Raw genomic sequence first — 23,680 nt, 5'->3', positions numbered from 1 at the left:
ATAATTTAGAAGATTGAGGGGGATCTTATAGAGACCTACACAATTCTTAAGGTGTTGGACAGGCTAGATGCAGGAAGATTGTTCCCGATGTTGGGGAAGTCCAGAACAAGGGGTCACAGTTTAAAGATAACGTGGGCGTCTTTTAGGACCGAGACGAGAGAAAAAAATTCACACAGAGAGTGGTGAATCTCTGGAATTCTCTGCCACAGAAGGTAGTTGATGCCAGTTCATTGGCTATATTTAAGAGGGAGTTAGATGTGGCCCTTGTGGCTAAGGGGATCAGGGGTATGGATAGAAGGCAGGTACTGGATACTGAGTTGGATGATCAGCCATGATCATATTGAATGACGGTGCAGGCTCGAAGGGCCGAATGGCCTATTCGTGCACATATTTTTCTATGTTTCTATGTTTCGGAAAAAGAGGGAGATCTACAACAATTATTGGCATCATGAAGTAAATGAGGTGCTTGAGGAGTATAAGGAATGTAAAAAGAATCTTAAGAAAGAAATTAGACAAGCTAAAAGAAGATATGAGGTTGCTTTGGCAAGTAAGGTGAAAGTAAATCCAAAGGGTTTCTGCAGCTATATTAATAGCAAAAGGATAACGAGGGATAAAATTGGTCCATTGGAGAGACAGAGTGGACAGCTATCTGCAGAGCCAAAAGAGATGGGGGAGATATTGAACTTTTTTTTTCTTCGGTATTCACCAAGGAGAAGGATATTGAATTATATGAGGTAAGGGAAACTAGTAGAGTCGCTATGGATACTATGAGGTTCAAAGTAAAAGAAGTACTGACACTTTTGAAAAATCTAAAAGTGGATAAGTCTCCAGGTCCTGACAGGATATTACCTAGGACATTGAGGGAAGTTAGTGTAGAAATAGCCCGGGCTATGACAGAAATATTTCAAATGTCATTAGAAACGGGAATAGTCCCCGAGGATTGGCGTACTGCGCATGTTGTTCCATTGTTCAAAAAGGGTTCTAAGAGTAAACCTAGTAATTATAGACCTGTTAGTTTGACTTCAGTGGTGGGCAAATTAATGGAAAAGATACTTAGAGATAATATATATAAGCATCTGGATAAACATGGTCTGATTAGGAACAGTCAAGATGGATTTGTGCCTGGAAGGTCATGTTTGACTAATCTTCTTGAATTTTTGAAAATGTTACTAGTGAAATTGACGAGGGAAAGCAGTGGATGTTGTCTATATGGACTTTAGTAAGGCCTTTGACAAGGTTCCTCATGGAAGGTTGGTTAAGAAGGTTCAACTGTTGGGTATAAATGCAGGAATAGCAAGATGGATTCAACAATGGCTGAATGGGAGAAGCCAGAGGGTAATGGTGGATGGCTGTTTATCTTGTTGGAGGCAGGTGACTAGTGGGGTGCCTCAGGGATCTGTGTTGAGTCCTTTGTTGTTTGTCATGTACATCAATGATCTGGATGAAGGTGTGGTAAATTGGATTAGTAAGTATGCATATGATACCAAGATAGGGAGTGTTGTGGATAATGAAGAGGATTTCCAAAGTCTACAGAGTGATTTAGGCCATTTGGAAAAATGGGCTGAAAGATGGCAGATGGAGTTTAATGCTGATAAATGTGAGGTGCTACACCTTGGCAGGACAAATCAAAATAGGACGTACATGGTAAATGGTAGGGAATTGAAGAATACAGTTGAATAGAGGGATCTGGGAATAACCGTGCGTAGTTCCTTGAAGGTGGAATCTCATATAGATAGGGTGGTAAAGAAAGCTTTTGGTATGCTAGCCTTTATAAACAAGAAATTGTACAAGGCATTGGTGAGACCAAATCTGGAGTATGGTGTACAATTTTGGTCGCCCAATTATAGGAAGGATGTCAACAAAATAGAGAGAGTACAGAGGAGATTTACTAGAATGTTGCCTGGGTTTCAACAACTAAGTTACAGAGATAGGTTGAATAAGTTAGGTCTTTAATCTCTGGAGCGCAGAAAGTTAACGGGGAACTTGATAGAGGACTTTTAAATGATGAGAGGGATAGACAGAGTTGATGTGGACAAGCTTTTCCCTTTGAGAATAGGGAAAATTCAAACAAGAGGACATGACTTCAAAATTAAGGGACAGAAGTTTAGGGGTAACATGAGAGGCCCAGGAACCGTTGGTGAGGGAGGAGCGACCCCGTGTGGTGAGTTAAAAAACCCATCGCGGGGCTTGTTTCAACAGAGGCCCAGGAGCCGTTGGTGAGGGAGGAGGAACCAAAATCTGCAATGTTCCATTCGCAAATCACACTTCAAATTAAGGGTGCTGGTGGAAGCCTCTGATTGGTCGAACGGACTAAAGGAAGCAGCCGTTACTGGACTAGAGGAAGCAGCTGATTGGCTTGTATCCCGGGTAAGGCTTTATTGTATTCGGATAAGGGAGAGAATGAGGGCCAGGGCAGTTTACGGTTCTGGATGTAAGATGTGGGAGGTCATGGAGTCGGAGTGCCCTCCAGACGTCCACATCTGCGCCAGGTGCGTCGAGATGGGGCTCCTAAGAGACCGTGTTAGGAACCTGGAATAGCAACTCGATGACCTCTGTCTGCTCAGGGAGAGCGAGGAGGTCATAGAAAGGAGTTACAGGGAGGTGGTCACTCCAAGACCACGGGAGACAGAAAACGGGGTCACAGTTAGGAAGGGCAACGAGCAGAGGCAGGGACTGGTGAGTACCCCGCTGGCTGCACACCTTGAAAATAAGTACTCATGTTTGAGTAAGGGTGGGGGAGACAGCCTAACAGGGGGCAGCGACAGCGGCCGGGCCTCTGGCATAAAGACCGGTCCTGTTGCTCAGAAGGGTAAGGAAAAGAAGAGGAGGGCAATTGCAATAGGGGACTGTATAGTCAGGGGGTCGGATAGGCGATTCGGTGGACGCAGACAGGAGTCCCGGATGGTAGTTTGCCTCCCTGGAGCCAGGGTCAGGGATGTGTCTGAACGGGTTTAAGAAATCCTGAAATGGGAGGGAGAGGAACCTGAGGTTATGGTGCATATAGGTACCAACGACATAGGTAAAAAAAAAGAGAAGAGGTCCTGAAAGAAGAATTTAGGGAATTAGGTAGAGAGATAAGGACTGCAAAGGTAACAATCTCAGGATTACTGCATGTGCCACGCGACAGTGAGAGTAGAAATGGAGCGAAGTGGAGGATACATGAGTGGACGAGGGACTGGTGCAGTGGGTATGGATTCAAGTTTCTGGATCATTGGGACCTCTTTTGGGGAAGGTGCGACCTGTACAGAAAGGACGGGTTGCACTTGAACTAGAGGGGGACCAATATCATGGCGGGGAGATTTGCAAAGGCTACTGGGGAGACTTTAAACTAGTATGGTTGGGGGGAGGGACTCAAATTGGAATAGCTAGCAGTCAGTGTGTGAGGCATGAGGCAGGAGGCAGAGAATGGTAGCACTCTGACCCAAAAGGTAGGGGAGAGAGAAGAAAATGACAATAAACAGAGAATAAGAGAGGGTGGGTTTCTTAAATGTGTATATTTTAATGCTAGGAGCATTGTAAGAAAGGTGGATGAACTTAGAGCCTGGATTGACACCTGGAAGTATGATGTTGTGGCGATCAGTGAAACATGGTTGCAGGAGGGCTGTGATTGGAAACTCAATATTCCAGGATTTCGTTGCTTCAGGTGTGATAGCATTGGAGGGGCAAGAGGTGGAGGTGTTGCATTGCTTATCAGGGAAGATATTACAGCAGTGCTTTGGCAGGATAGATTAGAGGGCTCGTCTAGGGAGGCTATTTGGGTGGAACTGAGAAATGGGAAAGGGGTAGCAACACTTATAGGGGTGTATTATAGACCGCCAAATGGGGAGCGAGAATTGGAAGAGAAAATATGTAAGGAGATTGCAGATATTAGTAGTAAGCACAAGGTAGTGATTGTGGGAGATTTCAATTTTCCACACATAGACTGGGAAACACATTCTGTAAATGGGCTGGATGGGTTGGAGTTTGTAAAATGTGTGCATGCTAGTTTTTTGCAGCAATACATAGAAGTACCTACTAGAGAAGGGGCGGTGCTGGACCTCCTGTTAGATAATGAGACAGGCCAGGTGGCGGAGGTATGCGGTGGGAAGCACTTCGGGTCCAATTATCACAATACCATTAGTTTCAATATAATTATGGAGAGGGTCAGAACTGGACCTAGGGTTGAGATTTTTGATTGGAGAAAGGCTAACTTTGATGAGATGCGAAAGGATTTAAAAGGAGTGAATTTGGATATTTTGTTTTATGGGAAGGATGTAGAAGAGAAATTGAGTACATTTAAAGGTGAAATTTTAAGAGTACAGAATCTTTATGTCTCTGTTCGGTTGAAAGGAAATAGTAAAAATAGGAAAGAGCCATGGTTTTCAAGGGAAATTGGACACTTGGTTCGGGAAAAAAAGGGAGATCTACAATAATTATAGGCGGCATGGAGTAAATGAGGTGCTTGAGGAGTATAAAGAATCTCAAGAAAGAAATTAGAAAAGCTAAAAGACGATATGAGGTTGCTTTGGCAAGTAAGGTGAAAGTAAATCCAAAGGGTTTCTACAGCTATATTAATAGCAAAAGGATAACGAGGGATAAAATTGGTCCATTAGAGAGTCAGAGTGGACAGCTATCTGCAGAGCCAAAAGAGATGGGGGAGATATTGAACAATTTATTTTCTTCGGTATTCACCAAGGAGAAGGATATTGAATTATGTGAGGTAAGGGAAACAAGTAGAGTAGCTATGGAAACTATGAGATTCAAAGAGGAGGAAGTACTGACACTATTGAGAAATATAAAAGTGGATAAGTCTCCAGTTCCGGACAGGATATTCCCTAGGACATTGAGGGAAGTTAGTGTAGAAATAGCAGGGGCTATGACAGAAATATTTCAAATGTCATTAGAAATGGGAATAGTGCCGGAGGATTGGCGTACTGCGCATGTTGTTCCATTGTTTAAAAAGGGGTCCAAGAGTAAACCTAGCAATTATAGACCTGTTAGTTTGACGTCAGTGGTGGTCAAATTAATGGAAAGGATACTTAGAGATAATATATATAAGCATCTGGATAAACAGGGTCTGATTAGGAACAGTCAACATGGATTTGTGCCTGGAAGGTCATGTTTGACTAATCTTCTTGAATTTTATGAAGAGGTTACTCGGGAAATTGATGAGGGTAAAGCAGTGGATGTTGTATATATGGACTTCAGTAAGGCCTTTGACAAGGTTCCTCATGGAAGGTTGGTTAAGAAGGTTCAATGGTTGGGTATTAATGGTGGAGTAGCAAGATGGATTCAACAGTGGTTGAATGGAAGATGCCAGAGAGTAATGGTGGATGGTTGTTTGTCAGGTTGGAGGCCAGTGACTAGTGGGGTGCCACAGGGATCTGTGTTGGGTCCACTGTTGTTTGTCATGTACATCAATGATCTGGATGATGGTGTGGTAAATTGGATTAGTAAGTATGCAGATGATACTAAGATAGGTGGGGTTGCGGGTAATGAAGTAGAGTTTCAGTCTACAGACAGATTTATGCCAGTTGGAAGAGTGGGCTGAAAGATGGCAGATGGAGTTTAATGCTGATAAGTGTGAGGTGCTACATCTTGGAGGACAAATCAAAATAGGACGCACATGGTAAATGGTAGGGAATTGAAGAATGCAGGTGAACAGAGGGATCTGGGAATAACTGTGCACAGTTCCCTGAAAGTGGAATCTCATGTAGATAGGGTGGTAAAGAAAGCTTTTGGTGTGCTGGTAAGTAGGCATGCAATCAGAGCATTGAGTATAGAAGTTGGGATGTAATGTTAAAATTGTACAAGGCATTGGTGAGGCCAATTCTGGAGTATGGGGTACAATTTTGGTCGCCTAATTATAGGAAGGATGTCAACAAAATAGAGAGAGTACAGAGGAGATTTACTAGAATGTTGCCTGGGTTTCATTCTTTGGAGCGCAGAAGGTTAAGGGGGGGACTTGATAGAGGTCTTTAAAATGATGAGAGGGATATACAGAGTTGACGTGGAAAAGCTTTTCCCACTGAGAGGAGGGAAGATGCAAACAAGGGGACATGACTTGAGAATTAAGGGACAGAAATTTCGGGGTAACATGAGGGGGAACTTCTTTACTCAGAGAGTGGTGGCTGTGTGGAATGAGCTTCCAGTGAAGGTGATGGAGGCGGGTTCGTTTTTATAATTTAAAAATAAATTGGATAGTTATATGGACCAGACAGGAATGGAGGGTTATGGGCTGAGCGCAGGTATATGGGACTAGGGGAGAATACGCGTTCGGCACGGACTAGAAGGGTCGAGATGGCCTGTTTCCGTGCTGTAATTGTTATTTGGTTATATGAGGGGGGACATCTTTACTCAGAGAGTGGTAGCGGTGTGGAATGAGCTTCCAATGGAAGTGGTGGAGGCAGGTTCATTGATATCATTTAAAAATAAATTAGATAGGCATATGGATGAGAAGGGAATGGAAGGTTCTGGTATGAGTGCAGGCAGGTGGGACTAAGGGAAAAAAAGTTGTTCGGCACGGACTTGTAGGGCCGAGATGGCCTGTTTCCGTGCTGTAACTGTTATATGGTTATATGGTTCTATTACGTAGTTATACTAGTAGTAGAGATGAACTAACAACCTACTGTACTGCTGATCATCCAACTCAGTATCCTGTACGTGCCTTCTCTCCATACCCCCTGATAACTTTAGCCACAAGGGCCACATCTCATCTCGGTCCTAAAAGATTTCCCCCTTAAGCTTAAACTGTGGCCCCTTGTTCTGGACTTCCCCAATATCGGGAACAATCTTCAGAAACATATTTATTCGTTGAAAGAATCCTGGAAATTGTTGAATTAATAGTTCTCGATGTGAATCGTTCTCGATCTGAATGTTGGCCGATTAGGAAAGTGGGAGATGCAACGAGACATGGGTGTCATGGTACACCAGTCATTAAAAGTAGGCATGCAAGTGCAGCAGGCAGTAAAGAAGGCGAATGGTATGTCAGCATCCATAACAAAAGGATTTGAGTGTAGGAGCAGGGAGTTTCTACTGCAGTTGTACAGGGTCTTTGTGAGACCACACCTGGAGTATTGCGTACAGTTTTGGTCTCCTAATCTGAGGAAAGACATTCTTGCCATAAAGGGAGTACAGAGAAGGTTCACCAGACTGATTCCTGCGATGTCAGGACTTTCATATGAAGAAAGACTGGATAGACTCGGTTTGTACTCGCTAGTATTTAGAAGATTGAGGGTGGATCTTAAAGAAACTTACTAAATTCTTAAGGGGTTGGACAGGCTAGATGCACGAAGATTGTTCCCGATGTTGGGGAAGTCCAGAACAAGGGGTCATAGTTTAAGGATAAGGGGGAAATCTTTTAGGACCGAGATGAGGACAACGTTTTTCACACAGAGAGTGGTGCATCTCTGGAATTCTCTGCCGCAGAAGGTAGTTGAGGCCAGTTCATTGGCTATATTTAAGAGGCAGTTAGATGTGACTCTTGTGGCTAAAGGGATCAGGGGGTATGGAAAGAAGGCAGGAACAGGATACTGAGTTGGATGATCAGCCATGGGCATATTGAATGGCGGTGCAGGCTCGAAGGGCCGAATGGCCTACTCCTGCACCTATTTTCTATGTTTCTATGTTTCTATGAATGACACAATGATTGTCACGTAAGTATATCCTGGCATTGAAGGGAGTAAATGTTAGGGACATTACTATCAGAAATATGCTAGACTTCTAATCGTAGAACCATGCTGCACAATTAGGGTATTTTTCGATGTTATCGCCTATAACGACCGTGATATCTATCGACGTCTGCTTTCAGTTGGTGTATGCCCTATACGTATTTCCTCTATACATAAGGAAAATGCCGTTAAGTACTGCAAATTTATCCGTCACTAGTCTCCCACGATAGGTCGTTATAGATAATCGCAACATTGTCCGTGAGACTCCTACCGCACAGATCTCTGTTAAATATCGCCCCTCCCACCGTATACATGTTCCTTCTAGTTCGAGTGTTCCCACTCCGGGAGTAAAATGACTCTATCTGACCTATCCACTCTACCCATGCCCCTTATGGTTTTATAGTCGCCCATAATGTTATTCCTCGGCCTCGTTCGTTCCACTGGGAATAACATACATCTATTAAATTCGAAGATGGACACAGAATGCTGGTGTACCTCAGCGGGACAGCCAGAATACCGGAAGAGAAGGAATGGGTAACATTTCCGCTCGAGACCCACCAGACTGGCCGGGAAGCTAATGGAATTGGGGCTCAACACCTCCCTGTGTGCCTGGGTCCTGGACTTTCTCACCGCCAGGCCCCAGGTAGTGAAGATGGGAGGGAATACATCGAAGACCCTCACCCTGAGCACAGGATCGCCCCAGGGTTGCGTCCTCAGCCCCCTATTGTACTCCCTGTACACACATGACTGTGTGGCTAGGTTCAGCTCCAACTCATTAATTAAGTTTGCTGATGACACTGTGGCGGTGGGCTCACTAAGACAACGACGAGAAGGCCTACCGGGAGGAGGTGGCTGGTCTAGCACTCTGGTGCCAGGATAACAGCCTCCTCTTGAACATCAAAAAAACGAAGGAGCTGATCATCGACTTTAGGAGGGCACATCAACCGAGGACATAGACTCCATTGAGGATAAATGGGGATCCTGTGGATAGGGTGAACTGTTTTAAATATCTGGGAGTCCACATCTCCGAGGATATGACATGGGCATCACACGCCTCAGCACTCGTGAGTAAGGCAAGGCAGCGCCTTTACCACCTCAGGCAATTGAGGAAATTCAGAGCTTCTCCGATGATCCTCCAGTGCTTCTACGCAGCGGCGGTGGAAAGCATCTTGTCCGGGAACATTACCATCTGGTTAGGGAATTGCTCTGCCAAGGACAAGAAGGCTCTGCAGAGAGTAGTGCGTTCGGCCGAACGCACTATGGGAACTTCACGCCCCCCTGCAGGAACTATACATCAGGAGGTGCAACTCCAGAGCCAACAATATCATGAGAGACCCCTTCCACTCCTGCAACGGACTGTTCCAGCTGCTACGGTCAGACACACGCCTCCGTTGCCATGCGGCGAGAACGGAGAGGTTGAGACAGAGTTTCTTCCCAGAGGCCATTCGGACTGTAAACGCCTCTCTCATCAGGGACTACCTCTACGGAACGTTTTTCCTTCCATTATTTATGATGTAAAAGAATATGTGTGTTATGATTGTGTTTATAGTTTGTTTGGTTGTTTGGTTGTTTGTCTTTTGCACAGAAGTCCGCGAGCATTGCAACTTTCATTTCACTGCACGTCTCGTATGTGTATGTGACAAATAAACTTGACTTGACTTGACTTGACTTCTGGCTGAACGGCGGGGGAAAGGGAAACAAGAGATGGCGGGGGGAAGGTCCTGGTAACTACAGCTCTTGATCGAATTGAATAGCACGTGTGCTTGTCGTGCATATCTTACTACATTTTATTCTCTAATGTAAACGTTCTTGTTGGAAGTCAGATGTTAAAAATAAGCAGCATCTCTGTATCAGAGATCATAGCTTATTTCATTTCTGAGATGAATCCATCAATTTTCTTGACAGATTTTAAAGCACAAGTAGATCGAACAAGCATCGGTACTTATAGCGGCTTGTTATTTATAACTATTACCACATTTTGAATATGTATCACATGATATCGCACTGTTTGATCGAATTTGCATCCTTTAATGCCAATAATGATTAAAGCAAAACACGGTTGCAAGGATCACCTATTTCCTCTGTTATTTTTCGTATCGAACTTTGCAAATAGATATGAAACATAATCATAACTAGTTTCAAGTTATTACGTGTGCAGTTTCTGACTGTTTAAAACATATACTTGCCAGGGAGAAAGTAGCAGCGTGACAGATTTTGAAAAAAAACCAACATTATGTTAATATACACGTAAAGTAACAGGTCATTGCCAATGCTTCAATTGTTTGCAATCACTCTTTGTATGTTGCATTAATTCGTGATTTGTAATAACATACAATAGAGAAGAATCTATAATCGATGTCTAATTATCCACTCATGGGCTATCATCTATGCGTGGTCCTAATAAGCCTCTTAGCCAGCTCCCAAACATGTCCAGTAATTTCAAGTGCTTTTCTTACCTTTTTCGATCGTGGATGTGGTGGGACGAACTATTGCTGAAAACCAGAATATAATTCTTAAACATTTTAGGGCGTCAGATGCATCCACAAGACAAACATTCTGATCACATAAAAAGTGGAGATGATTAGACTTTACAGCCTTCCATCACAGTGAGGAATGTAGGGAATCCGCTGTGGTGGATGTTTATGTTAACTTTTATGTAGTTATGTGTCTTGTTGCTTTTTTTTTAGTGTGGCTGTATGGTAAATCGAGTTTCACTGTACCTTAATTGGTACACGTGACAATAAAATTCCTTTGAATCTTTGAAATGGTGTAAACGGGTGGGTGTGTGGATTTGGTACATCCAGTGCAGAGTTTTCCTGAAATCACGTGATATGCACCTAGTGAAATGCTCGGGTAAAAATGTGCATGTTTTGTTTTGTTTTGCCGACAACATTGCAATATTTCTAACTATGGCAAGTCGTATATAATAAATGGAAAATGTTATGGTTATGGGATTGCTTCAGGGATTATTTCTGGAATTATTTCACACTACAGGAAAAGGGAAATGTTCATCATTTCGCGCCGTCTCGTCTTCGTGTAATTGTCAGTGACCTTAAAGGCCTCCGTTTTTTGTTATCCACGAGCAGTCCGAGTCCTCTGAACGTCGCGAATCATGAGGACCAAAGGGCCTGACCCACTGTACGAGATAATGCAAGAATTCTCCGGAGTTCTCCCCTGATTCCAGCTCGTGTAATGTACGTAGCGGGTACTTCGGGGCTCGTACGAGTGAAAACTAACACTTATTTTCATCACGAGTATTTTTTTTTACTCGTGGACATTTTTCACAATGTTGAAAAAAAGTCAGGAGTTTACCGGTTTCCCCGAGTAACTACCGTTATTCGTACGAACCGCTACGAGACATCCACGAACTCATATGTACCTGCTACGTACATTACACGAGCTCGAATCAGGGGAGAACTCGGGAGAACTCTTTTAGCTTTTAGATAATATTACCTCGTACAGTGGGACAGGCCCTGAGTGTAATAAAATGAAATTTATGCGGACTCAGTTATTCTAGTACTCGTTAGAATTTTGCGAACATTATCAGCCCAGCATTCTAATCCATTCTTCCTTTACCTCAGAGATGTGTTCGTAACTTAACTGACTATTATTAATTGTACCCAGTGAAGTGGTAAAATGCGACGGTGCGCGGCAGATGATGAAAATATAAGGAGAATAAGTTGTAAGGGATGACCTGGCGGAGCGATTTGTTTGTATTTCACTCAGATCCGGATCGATGGGCCAATTCAGTATTCTGTCTCTTGACAGTTGATCAATACGTTAATTTTACTTTTGAAATGGCTCGGCAACATTTATTGTTGTCACAGAAACATTACACGTAACCAGAATCCCAGAAGCAAATCATCTATATATATATATATATTACCCGCTTGTTTGCGAAGATATTCGATTTCTGAGGAAACATAACATATAACAAAGTAATTACGAACCATCACTCTCTCTCTCTTTCTCTCTCTCACTCTCCCCAAATCAGAATCCAATATTCAAAATATCTGTATTTTCGTTGTAAACATTATTAGCATGATAGATCTGGAGATTCTGATGGACAAACCACATTACTTCGAATACGTTTTAGCCAGAAGAAGTGGCGTATGAATTACATTGTCGATTGATTAAACGACCAACCAAAACCCTCTTGTGTAAGGGGTGGAGAACTGTCAGTGGCATTTTATTCTCAAAGTCTTGCGTTAAGTGGTACATTGCCGTTTCTCTCAAAAAACAAAATTGGCGCCCTAAGTTTTGATTGATTTATGGCATGAATATAACATTTTCTAAAATGTCAGCTCAAAATTACACTCAAAATGGCTTTAGGATTTCGGTGATATTTTGTAATCATCTCTGAAACATCTAGGCAACAAAGATTCCAACGTTTATCGAACACATCTCCGCCTTAAACACTACGACCGCATCTAAATTCATCTCCACACTCATCTCCAAACTTCTGGAGCTAGGAATCAGCAACGCTCCAACCCCCACACACTCCCCCCTCACTACCCCGTCCTTTCGATCCTCGACTTTCTGATGCACAGAGCACAATCAGCACGGATAGGTGACAACTCGTCCTCCTTATAAATCCACCACTGCAGCGACAAATACATCTACAAGACTGCGGACAACATCACTGTGCGGGGATGGACCACGGACAATGACAAAGAAGACATGAAGGAGATAGATAACTTTGTAAATTGTGCCAGGAATATATACTCTCTGTCAATGTCAGTAAGGCGAAGGAACTAGTTGTCGACTGCAGAAAAAATGGTGGAGTTGATGTCCAAATGAGCATCAATAGTGGTTACATGGACACAGTCGAGAGCTTGGAGATCCTTGGCATTAGTATACCAACGGCAGGAAATCTGTCGTGGGCCAACCGCAATGGTGCGACAAGGAAAAAAGGCACACTAATTCATCTACTTCCTGAGGACACTGAGGAAATTCGGCAGGTATCCAATGACTATCAAACTTCTGCAGATGGGACGTACTGCCGGGTTGCGTCACAGCTGCGTTAGGGAACAAATCTCCCCAAGATCACAATAAATTGCTGACTTGTAGATGCATCCCAGTCTATCAAACCGACCAGAATCTCCACATTGACTTGATATACACTTCAAGCAGCCTCGGAAAAGAAGTCAACCAACCCAAACAGTTGAATCACTCCATGGTCATTCCTTCTTGTTCCTTCTTCCGTTCGGCAGAAGGAATGGAACCGTGAAAAAGCGCACCACAGATTCAGAAACATATACTTCCTCTCTGTTATCTGGCCTCCGTACAGCCCTTACATAGCCCAGTTTACGGTATAATTAATATCTACTCCATTGCAGGCATTGGACTTTATCCGTGGAACTGCAGCGCCAATATGTTGAGAACTGTATTATGCATGATGTATGTTCCCTTTGCTCGACCTATTGTGCTTTAGTTTGACTGGATTATATTTATGTGTAGTATTATCTGGTCTAATTGAACAACATGCAAAACAAAGCTTTACACTGTACCTCTTCATACGTGGCTAATGTATATCTAATCCCGAACCTGCCAATTTCGCTGTTTACTAATTGTGAATTGTGATTTGTTGTGCATTTGCTGCTCACCAACGAAACAAAGCCACGAGTATGACAAAGGGCCAATGCAAGCCGAGATAAATACGAACGATAAAGTCTATTTTCACCCATAGATTACATTGAACGATGTTTAGATTGGCCACTTGAAGGACCTCCCTGAGAAATGATTACAATCGTGTTTCCAGAGAACAGTAAAGCTTGCTCTCCAGCCACCACATGTAAAACCTTTCAAGTCACTACACGGGTAAAATAATTTGTGTTTTTTTTTCATTGTTATATACGTCCCCCACGAATAAAATCGCGCTGACAGCTTTCAAGTATATGGCATGGTGTAAAAGACCAGTAGAATACTTGTACCAAGTTTACGATATGTCTCTTCAAAAACAAACAGTTTTTATCCAACAGCAATAACTACATTTAATATAGCCAAATGAGCGCAGGTGCGCTACATACCAAAGGGATTGAGCAATGGACAGAAGAATGTATGCTTGTGTGTTTATGCTTGTTTTTTTCATGTTATTTATTTTAGTTGTTTATTTCAGATATTTCTCTTTTACGTACCGTTAGCTTTTAGATAATGTGTGAATGGTGCACTGACTGGTTGGCATTTTTAATTTCGTTGTACATGTTTACATGTTATAATGACAATAAAGAACCTCTTACTATTAAATTGCTTTCAATAGAATTGGTAATATCAATCAAATGAGGAGTAAAACATGAATTTGCTTTGAATTTGCTTTGAATTCACTAGGATTAATTTCGAATATTGACAAAAGAAAGTAAATATCCAGTTTACTTCCACAATGCATGCTCTCATACCTTCATCCTTTAGTTTTATAAGTTTCTCTGCGGAAAAAATGAACAAACTTCAACATATTTTAAGAATACATAACCTTTCCGTTCAACGTGTCTGCTTTTAACATGAGGTTAGCGAAATAATAAATAGGAATGAATGATGGTAGAATGAATTTCGCGAATAGACAATCTAGGTCTGCTCTTTCCCCAGAAGTGTACACCCATAATTAGAAAATAAAACTTGGGATTTTGCGAGAGCTGTTGTGAGATAAACGAGTGCAATGAGCAGAGAAGCAGAACATCGCGAAATATGGTTTTAGAAATGTTTACACTGCTTTTAGATTTAATGGGAGAAGATAAGTCAAATGGAAATATAGAATACATATTTATTATGTACAGACCATCATTATACATATTGGCCATTCTATTTTTCAAGTCGTGAAGTTGAAAATAACAGTTGTAGTGGAAAATGTTTGTGTCGTGTCATATTGTGGCGTGGAAATAGTTTACAACATACTTAGAACATTTTCTACGGTATTAAAATGGAGAAAATACATTACATTAATTGAGTTTAGCGATACGTTTGCAGTGAGAGTTGTGGTATAAGCTGGCTAGTACCAGCAGATCACCAATCAAACTTATATATAGCCTTTCAGAGGGAACTGCAGATGCTGGAGAATCGAAGGTTACACAAAAAAGCTGGAGAAACTCAGCGGGTGCAGCAGCATCTATGGAGCGAAGGAAATAGGCAACGTTTCGGGCTTCGGGTTTCGGCTCGAAACGTTGCCTATTTCCTTCGCTCCATAGATGCTGCTGCACCCGCTGAGTTTCTCCAGCTTTTTTGTGTAACCTTATATATAGCCTTGTTGGTCTTACTCACTTTCACCTTTCAACTTTCAACAGTGGCAAAATTAATTTTCGCAATGGACTAATGTAGCGTAAATGCTGTGGTGGTTTATGCAACATGATTTAAGGTAAATTTGACGTGTCAGCAGCGTTTGGTTCGTTCCTCCCACCTACCTCCAAAAACAATTCATAACATCTCTTGTTTAAGAAGGAACTGCAGATGCCGGAAAATCGAAGGTGCACAAAATTGCTGGAAAAACCCAGCGGGTGCAGCAGCATCTCTGGAGCGAAGGAAATAGGCAACGTTTCGGTCCGAAACCCTTCTTCAGACTTACCGACATCTTTGCGAATTTCTTCTATTTGCTCCAATTCTAGAAATAAATATTAAACAATAGTTGTAATCATATTTTCCATAGTATTCAGTCATGACTTGCCCGACTTAGAACTGCGATATATCATAGTGCTGGGCGTAGTTTGAACGCTGACGTTTTACGCGGGTTGGCAGGATCAACAGCATTGTACACAATGATAGTTTATAGTTGTGCATGATGTGAGAACGCTATTTAATACCAAATTTGAACCGATATCGGGAGAGAATGATATTCGCGCGTCCCTTTAATAAAGTACTTTAATTTTCGCAGAACGTTATGTTGAATTGCACGTCGAAAGTATAGCATCGGGTTAACCTATTTAATGACAGAATTTCTTGGACGGCTAAAATAAAAATAAAATAAAAATCAATAGTTATTAAAGTGGGATTTCTGCTCAAAAATCCTACTTGCTTCCCGGAATACAAAATCGAATATTATCCGGTATTTTTTTCATCGTCATACGACACTTTCATAACCCTCAACAAAAAGTATTTCATTGGCTCTGGGTGGAGCCCTCTATATTAACTCCAAACTGTTCACGAAGCATTCCGGGATTCCGTGCCTAACTGTGTGTCATAGAAGCCAAATATTTAATATTGACTAGGCATATTATGCATAATGTATAAAATAAACTCTTCTCATTTTCTTGAATTTAGGGGTAATTTATTTTCCTTCTGTGGCAGCTAGTCGAACTGCTGCCTCACAGAGTCCGCGATACGAGTTCGGCTCTGAACTCGGGCCTTGTCTATTTGAATTTTGCACGTTCTCCCTGTGACGCATACGACCCAAAGAGTTTGCAGGATACTTGGCCTGCGTAAATATCCCCTAATATGTAAGGAGTGGATGCGAAATTATGAGAATAAATAGAATAAATGATAGCTCGAGGTCGTGGATTCGGTGGGCCTGAGACCCGTTTGCATGCTGCATCACTACATTGAATTCAACTAATCATTTGGCTAATAATGCATCGAGAAGGTATAATGCAAGATGGACTGCATATTGACCGTTCCGATTTAAATTAATAACATGTGCAGAAAATATGTGTCCTACCTGTCCATCGATATCATTGCAACTATTTCCTATTTCGCTTTTATTCGAGCGGACTCAATATTCTGATACAACGATTCATTAAATAAAGTGACACAGGGTGGAAACAAGCCCTTCGGCAAACTTTGCCCAAACACGAAGCAAAACATACCTGTTTTTGTTTCACGCAACTTAGCGTCTGTGGTTAAATTATAAGGAAACAGAATTAGTATTTCCCAGAACTATGCATGGCAAAACCGTTCGGAATTTCATCGCAAACTAGATAACACCGAAGAAAAACATCGCACAATATCTGCGAGAGAGTTGATCTTCTCTGCTTATTCTCGCTGATATTCACTTAAACCACGGCGAATTTGTGAAATGATTCGTGATATGCCGATACATAATCATATTGCATCTTTTCTCTCGCGGATCATGGTTAGTTAATCCTGCGTTTGCTCAGGTAATACATGATACTTCGTGTTTCCAAGCAACGTGGAAGCAATATAGTGGAATCCACTCAATGTTTCGGGAAGCATAATGTACATTCGTATCCTTTAATAAATTAAATGAAATGTATATTAAATGATTACGATGAAATAATTAAATTATTAAGTTTGTTTTGATGCAATAGCTGGAAAAGATAATACATCGGCACTTCTCTTAATTAAAGTCTCATGATAATTTGTGGATGCATATACATGCAAATTATATTGTAGCCGTTTTCGCCAAGAGGAGATGCAAACATTCTGATATATGTAACTGTGTTGAATGTACGTTACATTCACTCTTTCCACGCTACGAGGTCACTCACCCTAGACTGTACCTCCAGCAGTCATTCATGGCTTTCGAGTAATGATATCACCAACATATCGACGACGACGACATCGCAATGTGATTCTTCGCTCCGCGTATGTACTACCCTGCCGCTGAGGACCTAAGCGACATCGTTTCCTACCTTGTTTGATGGTAATGTTGTCATGGTATATTTGGTTACTTGTATATATGGAGGTCAGTAACACAGTATATCTAAGTTCCTGACACGTCTACTTTTCATAAATTAATTTACTTAACCGCGTTTATTGTCAGCATCAATCCATCATCGCTTTCTCCTGGCACGGAGAAATGTCAGGGCACGGATTGCAAGGCATATGTATACATTTTCAAAATGAACAGGTCATCGGCGATTAAATGTCACTGTTGATTCAAGAATGTGGGCTAATTTCGATGACATCCACACTACAGAGTAAAACTGATGCTTACCGTCGTCATCCAAGTGCTCTGTAATGATATAAATATAATTTGATAAGGTCCCACAAAGGATATCAGTTTGCAAAATTAGAGCACATGGTATTGGGGGTAGGGTGCTGACATGGCTAGAAAATTGGAAGACAGACAGGAAACAACGAGTGGGGAATAACGGGTCCCTTTCAGAATGGCAGGCGACACGGTGCTGGGACCGCAGCTATGTAAAATATGGCTGATGCAGTTTAATGCGGATACATGTGAGGCAAGGAAGGCAGATTATTATCGGAATGGTGTCAAGTTTGGAAAATGGGTAGTACAACGAGATCTGGGGGTCCTTGTACATCAGTCACTGAAAGTAAACAAGCAGGTACAGCAGTCAGTGAAGAATGATAATGGCATGTTGGCCTTCATAACAAGACTGAAACAATAGTGTCCCTTTGCAGTTTTACAAGGCCCTAGTGAGACTCTGCCAGGGGTATTATGTGCAGATTTGGTCTCCAAATTTGAGGAAGGACATTATTGCTATTGAGGGAGTGCAGTGTAGTTTCAAAAGTTTCATTTCCCGGATGGCGGGACTGTCATATGTGCGGTTCCGAATAAATTTCAAGATCCTTCTGTATGTTTACAAAGTTCTTAACGGGCCTGCCCCCACCCACATCAAAAGTCTGCTTACCCACCAAACCACCCCCAGGTCCATCAGGTCGGCCGACTTGGGGTTACTGAACACCCAGCGGTCCAGGCATAAGCTCAGGAGCGTCTTTGCGTTTGCAGTTCCTAGACGTTGGAACAGGATCCCGCTTCCCATCAGAACTCCCCCCTCCATCGACTCCTTTAAGTCGAGACTTAAAACTCGTCTTTACTCTCAAGCCTTTCTTGACGTCCTCTGAGGGAGGACTATATGTATGTATTTATGTATGTACTTAATCTATGAACGATTGCTGTATACCGTTAGTACCTCCACCAATGTAAAGTACTTTGGTCAACGAGAGTTGATTTTTAAATGTGCTATAGAAATAAAAGTGACTTGACTTGACTTGACAGAGTGGAGCGACTGGGTTTGTATACTTCGGAATTTGCAAGGATATCTTATTGAAATATATAAAACGATTAAGGGACTAGACACACAAGAGGCATGTTCCCGATGAGGGGGGGATGCCGGGGGGGGGGGGGGGGGGGTCCATAACCAGGGGCCACAGTTTAAAAATAAGAGGTAGGCCATTTAGCATGGAGATGAGGTTTTCATCCCACAGAGTTGTGAATCGGTGGAATTCTCGACCTCAATAGGCAGTGGAAGCCTATTCTCTGGCTGCTTTCAAGAGAGAGTTGAGTTGAGCTCTTAAAGAAAGCGGAGTCAGGGGATATGGCGAGAAGGCAGGAACGGGGTACTGATTGTGGATGGTCAGCCATAATCCTATTGAATGGCGGTGCTGGCTCGAATGAAGTACACAATGCATTATAAGAGTACTACTCAAACAAGCTGGATAAAAATAAGTGTACCTTTCTCTTTTTGAGCTGTGAACAGGAAGAAAAATTGCCTAGATTTATTAAATCAAAGTCAATGTGCATTAAAGAATATAAATTGATACACTCGTAAAGGAAATACATGTAAACGAGGAAGTAGCATAAGTTCCCCAATTAGATCCATTCTACCCAACTTGGTTACTAATTTAATCAAAATACATGCAGAAAATCAATTACAAGAACAGGGGAGAATGTGGATTGAAATTTACAAGCAAGTTATTTACATAAGCAAAACGGAAACGGAAATACTACGAACATAGTTGTGTTTCAGCAGATATTTAATTTTTGAAACTTAATTTAAATGCGGATATACTCACATTGATCCCTCACACGTCTTTTGAGATCATCCACCTCTGTAACATCAAAAACATAATTATATATGCTCTATGTTAAACACCTCATACATATTTTCAACCATTCCCGTTTGGAACATCACAGCATCAGGCATCATAGTTGTACGTGCATTCCATACTGAGGCTTTCATGGGATGTTCAACAATTCAGCTGAACTAATTCAACTAAACAGAATTGCAGATGATATAATGTGACCCAAAAAGAAAACAGAAGTGCCAGGGGTGACAGAATCAAAAATATTTTGAACGATGTGTTTTCTCTCTTTGTCAGCTCCGATGAGACGTGGTCAACGTGAAACAAGATTGAATGATGGATCGTGGTTGGGTGAATGGTGGGTGAACGCACCTTACCGCAATAACATGATGGAATGGTTCTCTTTTTAGGGAATCATTTTGAACTGTATTTTTTGTTATATATTCCCAACATACGACGAGATCTGCCGAGCTGTGCAAGGATGCAGTATCTTGCGTCGCACAGTTCTGTCATGTTTTTGTTTGGCTAGATAATATGTCCTCATCCTCTCATTCCCCTCGTGTTGTTACGTTCTCACGGTCACCCATTATTTATCCGTTGGCGCAGCCACGATCTGTCATTTATTATTGTTTTGACCTGCATCTGAAACCAGACATGCGTTCTTTCTCTCGTTTTCCCATGTTCTTTGCGACTTAAAGATCTTCCCTGATGAACACTCCATGTTTCCCAGGAATATAGAAACATAGAAACATAGAAATTAGGTGCAGGAGTAGGCCATTCGGCCCTTCGAGCCTGCACCGCCATTCAATATGATCATGGCAGATCATCCAACTCAGTATCCCGTACCTGCCTTCTCTCCATACCCACTGACCCCTTTGCCAGAAGGCCACATCTAACTCCGTCTTAAATATAGCCAATGAACTGGCCTCAACTACCCTCTGTGGCAGAGAGTTCCAGAGATTCACCACTCTCTGTGTGAAAAAAGTTCTTCTCATCTCGGTTTTAAAGGATTTATCCCTCATCCTTAAGCTGTGACCCCTTGTCCTGGGCTTCCCCAACATCGGGAACAATCTTCCTGCATCTAGCCTGTCCAGCCCCTTAAGAATGTTGTAAGTTTCTATAAGATCCCCTCTCAATCTCCTAAATTCTAGAGAGTATAAACCAAGTCTATCCAGTCTTACTTCATAAGACAGTCTTGACATCCCAGGAATCAGTCTGGTAAACCTTCTCTGCCCTCCCTCTATGGCAATAATGTCCTTCCTCAGATTTGTAGACCAAAACTGTACGCAATACTCTAGGTGTGGTCTCACCAAGACCCCGTACAACTGCAGTAGAACCTCCCTGCTCCTATACCCGAATCCTTTTGCAATGAAAGGATTATCGGGTTAACGGACGTCATGCATAGACAACTAACACCTAATTTTGTTCCACACCGTGTGCTTTGTGGATGAACGGGACCTCGGGCTTTGGGAGTCCTAGTGAAAGTAAGCTTGGCAAGTAACTGCAGTGTAAATATCTATCCAACAACCACGTCCATGTGCAATATATAATTGACAATTCGTGTTGCTGCTGGCATGGCGGGTTCGTATTACGTCATGGCGTCTGACAATGTGCATACGGACCCCTCGGCCTAACGTGCCTAAACTGGCCAATATGTCCCATGTATACTCATCCCACCTGCCTACATTTGGCCCTCTAAACCTGTCCTATCCATATTCCTGTCTGAATGTTTCTTAAACGTTTCGATGGCACCTGCCTCAACTACGTTCTCCGATATCTCGTTACCCCTCGGTCACGATGTTTATCTTATCAGTTAAAAAATATTGTTACATTTTGGAGATAATCCACCCATTTGAAAAAAAAAATTCAATTGCATGCCAAAACCATTTGGTAATATTTTCTACTCACACCACCCAAGAATACAATGTATGTATTTTTGAAAAGGCATGCATGTTAATACATTACCAAGTTCCTTTCTTCGTAGATTGCTTTCTGAAAGAGAAACACTTTTAAATAATATCGTTCAGCAAGTATTTCAAAGAAAATGTGATGTTCAATCATCATTTTTTCCCTTCCCGTCTATTTTTTTTTTAATAGAAAAGAAAATGAAAATTGGGAAGAATGCATAGTGGACTCCTTTCGCTCCAGCTAAACTACCACTGTCCAATTCTGAGGCACGATGATGCCTGTTGGCTCTTCTTCTGACCCTTATTATTTCTTGTATTTGTCCTGAACAGTTAGAGTGAAGGGCAAGGCAGGAAAACGTAAGGAAGCTTGGATGACTGGGGGCATTGAGGCTTTTGTCACGAATAAGGGGGCATGAGACAGGTATCGGCAATGGGATCAAACGTATCCTTGGAATACTTTGGGGGAACTGAGGTGCAAACTAATAACGGGTAGCAAAAGGAAGGACATGTGACATGAGATAGTATTTGCAGATGACATTAAGGATAATCACACGATATTTTGTCACTACAAAAAGGGAAAATGGTAACCAGAGGGGTGAGAGAGAGTAGGACGCCTCAGGATTCAAAGACGTCAATTCTGCGTGGAGTCACTGGAGATGGGCAAGGTCATCCATGAGTATTTATCCTCTGTTTTTAACGTGGAGAATGACAGGAGAGCATGTGCGGCAGTCAACAGAAGTGTCTTGAGAGCAGCGCGTCATAAGGTCGATGAAGTGCTGAATGCCATGATGCGTGTCAAGGTAGACAAATCTCCCAGGCGGAATCAGATATATCTGATGTTTGTGTTCTGCTCTGGGCACCTTGTTATAGGAACGATGTTATCAAGTCGGAAATGGCGCTCAGAAGATTTACAAGGAAGTTGCCACGACTCGAGTGCGTGGGTATAGGGAGAGGTTGAGTAGGCCGGGACTCTATACTCCGGAGCGCAGGAGGATGAGGGGTGGTCTTATTGGAGTGTTTGACATCACGAGAGGAATAGACCGGAGCATCACAGAGTCTCTTGCCCAGAGTGAGGTTACGTGTACCAGAGAGCATAGGTTTAAGATGCAATCGGAAAGATGTTATTAGAATCTCAGGGATAAGTTCGGTGGGTTTAGGGAATGAGCTGCCAGAGGAGGTAGTTGGGGTAGGGACCGTCGCAGCGTTTCAACAGCAATTAGACAGGTAATTGCATAGGACATGTTTAGATGGATATGGGCCAAACACAAGCACGTGGGACTTGTGTCGATGGGCCATGTTGGTTGGTGTGAGCAAGTTGGGCCGAAGGGCCTGATTGCACACTGCATGCCTGTATGGCTCTATACGCATTGGAACACTTATAACTTTCGTTTGACTGTCTCTGCAGAAATACCTTACTCGTTAGAACGTGCCTGGCCCATTTTATAATATATTTGTCGGATATTGGGCATTGTTGTGAAAACAAGAACGCTTCAATATCAAATTTAATTTCAATACACTGAGCAACTTTTCTGATTCTAAATGTCTGCCGAATGTATACTTGTGCTTTGTCTTGAATGGAATAGCTATCAATAGCAATCGCTGCATTTGCTTTAAGGGTGACATCTCTAAAATCCGATAGATTAAAATTGGGTTTAAATCAAATAATTTGTTGGTTTTCACATTACATTATGACGATGTAGGCACGACATTGCAAAATCTTCGAATTGCCACATGACATAAATTACGATAAGCCATTCCATTTCATTCCCGACATTAGTAGTATTTGAACCTGTGTGAAACCTGTTTCGGTGAAGTACCGTTGCTTGCTTCTTTACTTCGAGTTGTAAACATTTCCAGAAAAATTCTCACCACATTCTTGCAAGCGTTCCTTCAATGCATCTATTTCTGGAAAAAAGAAGAATAAGAACGGCAGGTGAGTTATTTGTGTTTCCAAGCACAGCTAACCTATCAAGATAGTTTTCTTTGTGACACAAATCGCGATGTACAAATTATTTTCGTTCTTGACGTCGTCTTTATTGATAAACACTGGAGCAAATCGGAGTTAATCACACTAACTGATCTATTCATACTGATCAATTTTGCTAAAAAAAGGTCACAGAAATTGATCTAACTTGAGCACAGCAGATTGGGATGCTGACCGATTCACATCTAACCCATTGTGGAATTCGATTTGGTCCATGGAACTGATGTGCTTCGAATAATATATTGTGCACTGCATTTCTTCTCTGCTCATTCTTTTGTCGTTTAGGTTGACGTGGTTGTATTGATGTATAGTATATCTCATCTCTCTATGTGGCATACGACATTGAGATTTTAGTCTACTTCGGTACAAATATCAAGAATAACAACAAAAGATATAGTCTCTCAGTAGAGTGAATGCATGAATTGTCCGGT

The 23,680-nt window shown here is 42.0% G+C and overlaps 1 protein-coding gene and 1 long non-coding RNA gene across 2 annotated transcripts in view; both read right to left on the bottom strand.

Moving 5' to 3' along the window:
• Nucleotides 1-19,017, bottom strand: part of LOC129714818 (coiled-coil domain-containing protein 18-like) — a 52,116-nt gene extending 33,099 nt beyond the window's left edge. The window contains exons 1-7 of the mRNA XM_055664660.1: nucleotides 19,009-19,017; nucleotides 17,527-17,544; nucleotides 16,436-16,462; nucleotides 15,202-15,237; nucleotides 14,045-14,071; nucleotides 11,536-11,562; nucleotides 10,106-10,141 (exon numbers count right to left, since the gene is read on the bottom strand). The gene's annotated coding sequence lies outside the window, so the exon portion shown is untranslated. The remainder of the gene's footprint in view (nucleotides 1-10,105; nucleotides 10,142-11,535; nucleotides 11,563-14,044; nucleotides 14,072-15,201; nucleotides 15,238-16,435; nucleotides 16,463-17,526; nucleotides 17,545-19,008) is intronic.
• Nucleotides 19,018-19,349: 332 nt separating this feature from the next.
• Nucleotides 19,350-23,172, bottom strand: LOC129714813 (uncharacterized). The gene is made up of 3 exons (XR_008726401.1): nucleotides 23,135-23,172; nucleotides 21,324-21,350; nucleotides 19,350-19,385 (listed from the first exon to the last, which is right to left on the bottom strand). It is a non-coding gene; the product is annotated as an uncharacterized LOC129714813 (long non-coding RNA).
• Nucleotides 23,173-23,680: the final 508 nt, after the last annotated feature.

The sequence above is a fragment of the Leucoraja erinacea genome, chromosome 42 (genome assembly GCF_028641065.1).
Source record: "Leucoraja erinacea ecotype New England chromosome 42, Leri_hhj_1, whole genome shotgun sequence".
NCBI classification, from domain to species: Eukaryota; Metazoa; Chordata; class Chondrichthyes; order Rajiformes; family Rajidae; genus Leucoraja; species Leucoraja erinaceus.
Note: the sequence above shows the minus strand (reverse complement) of the source record. Positions and strands in the feature narration are given on the sequence as shown.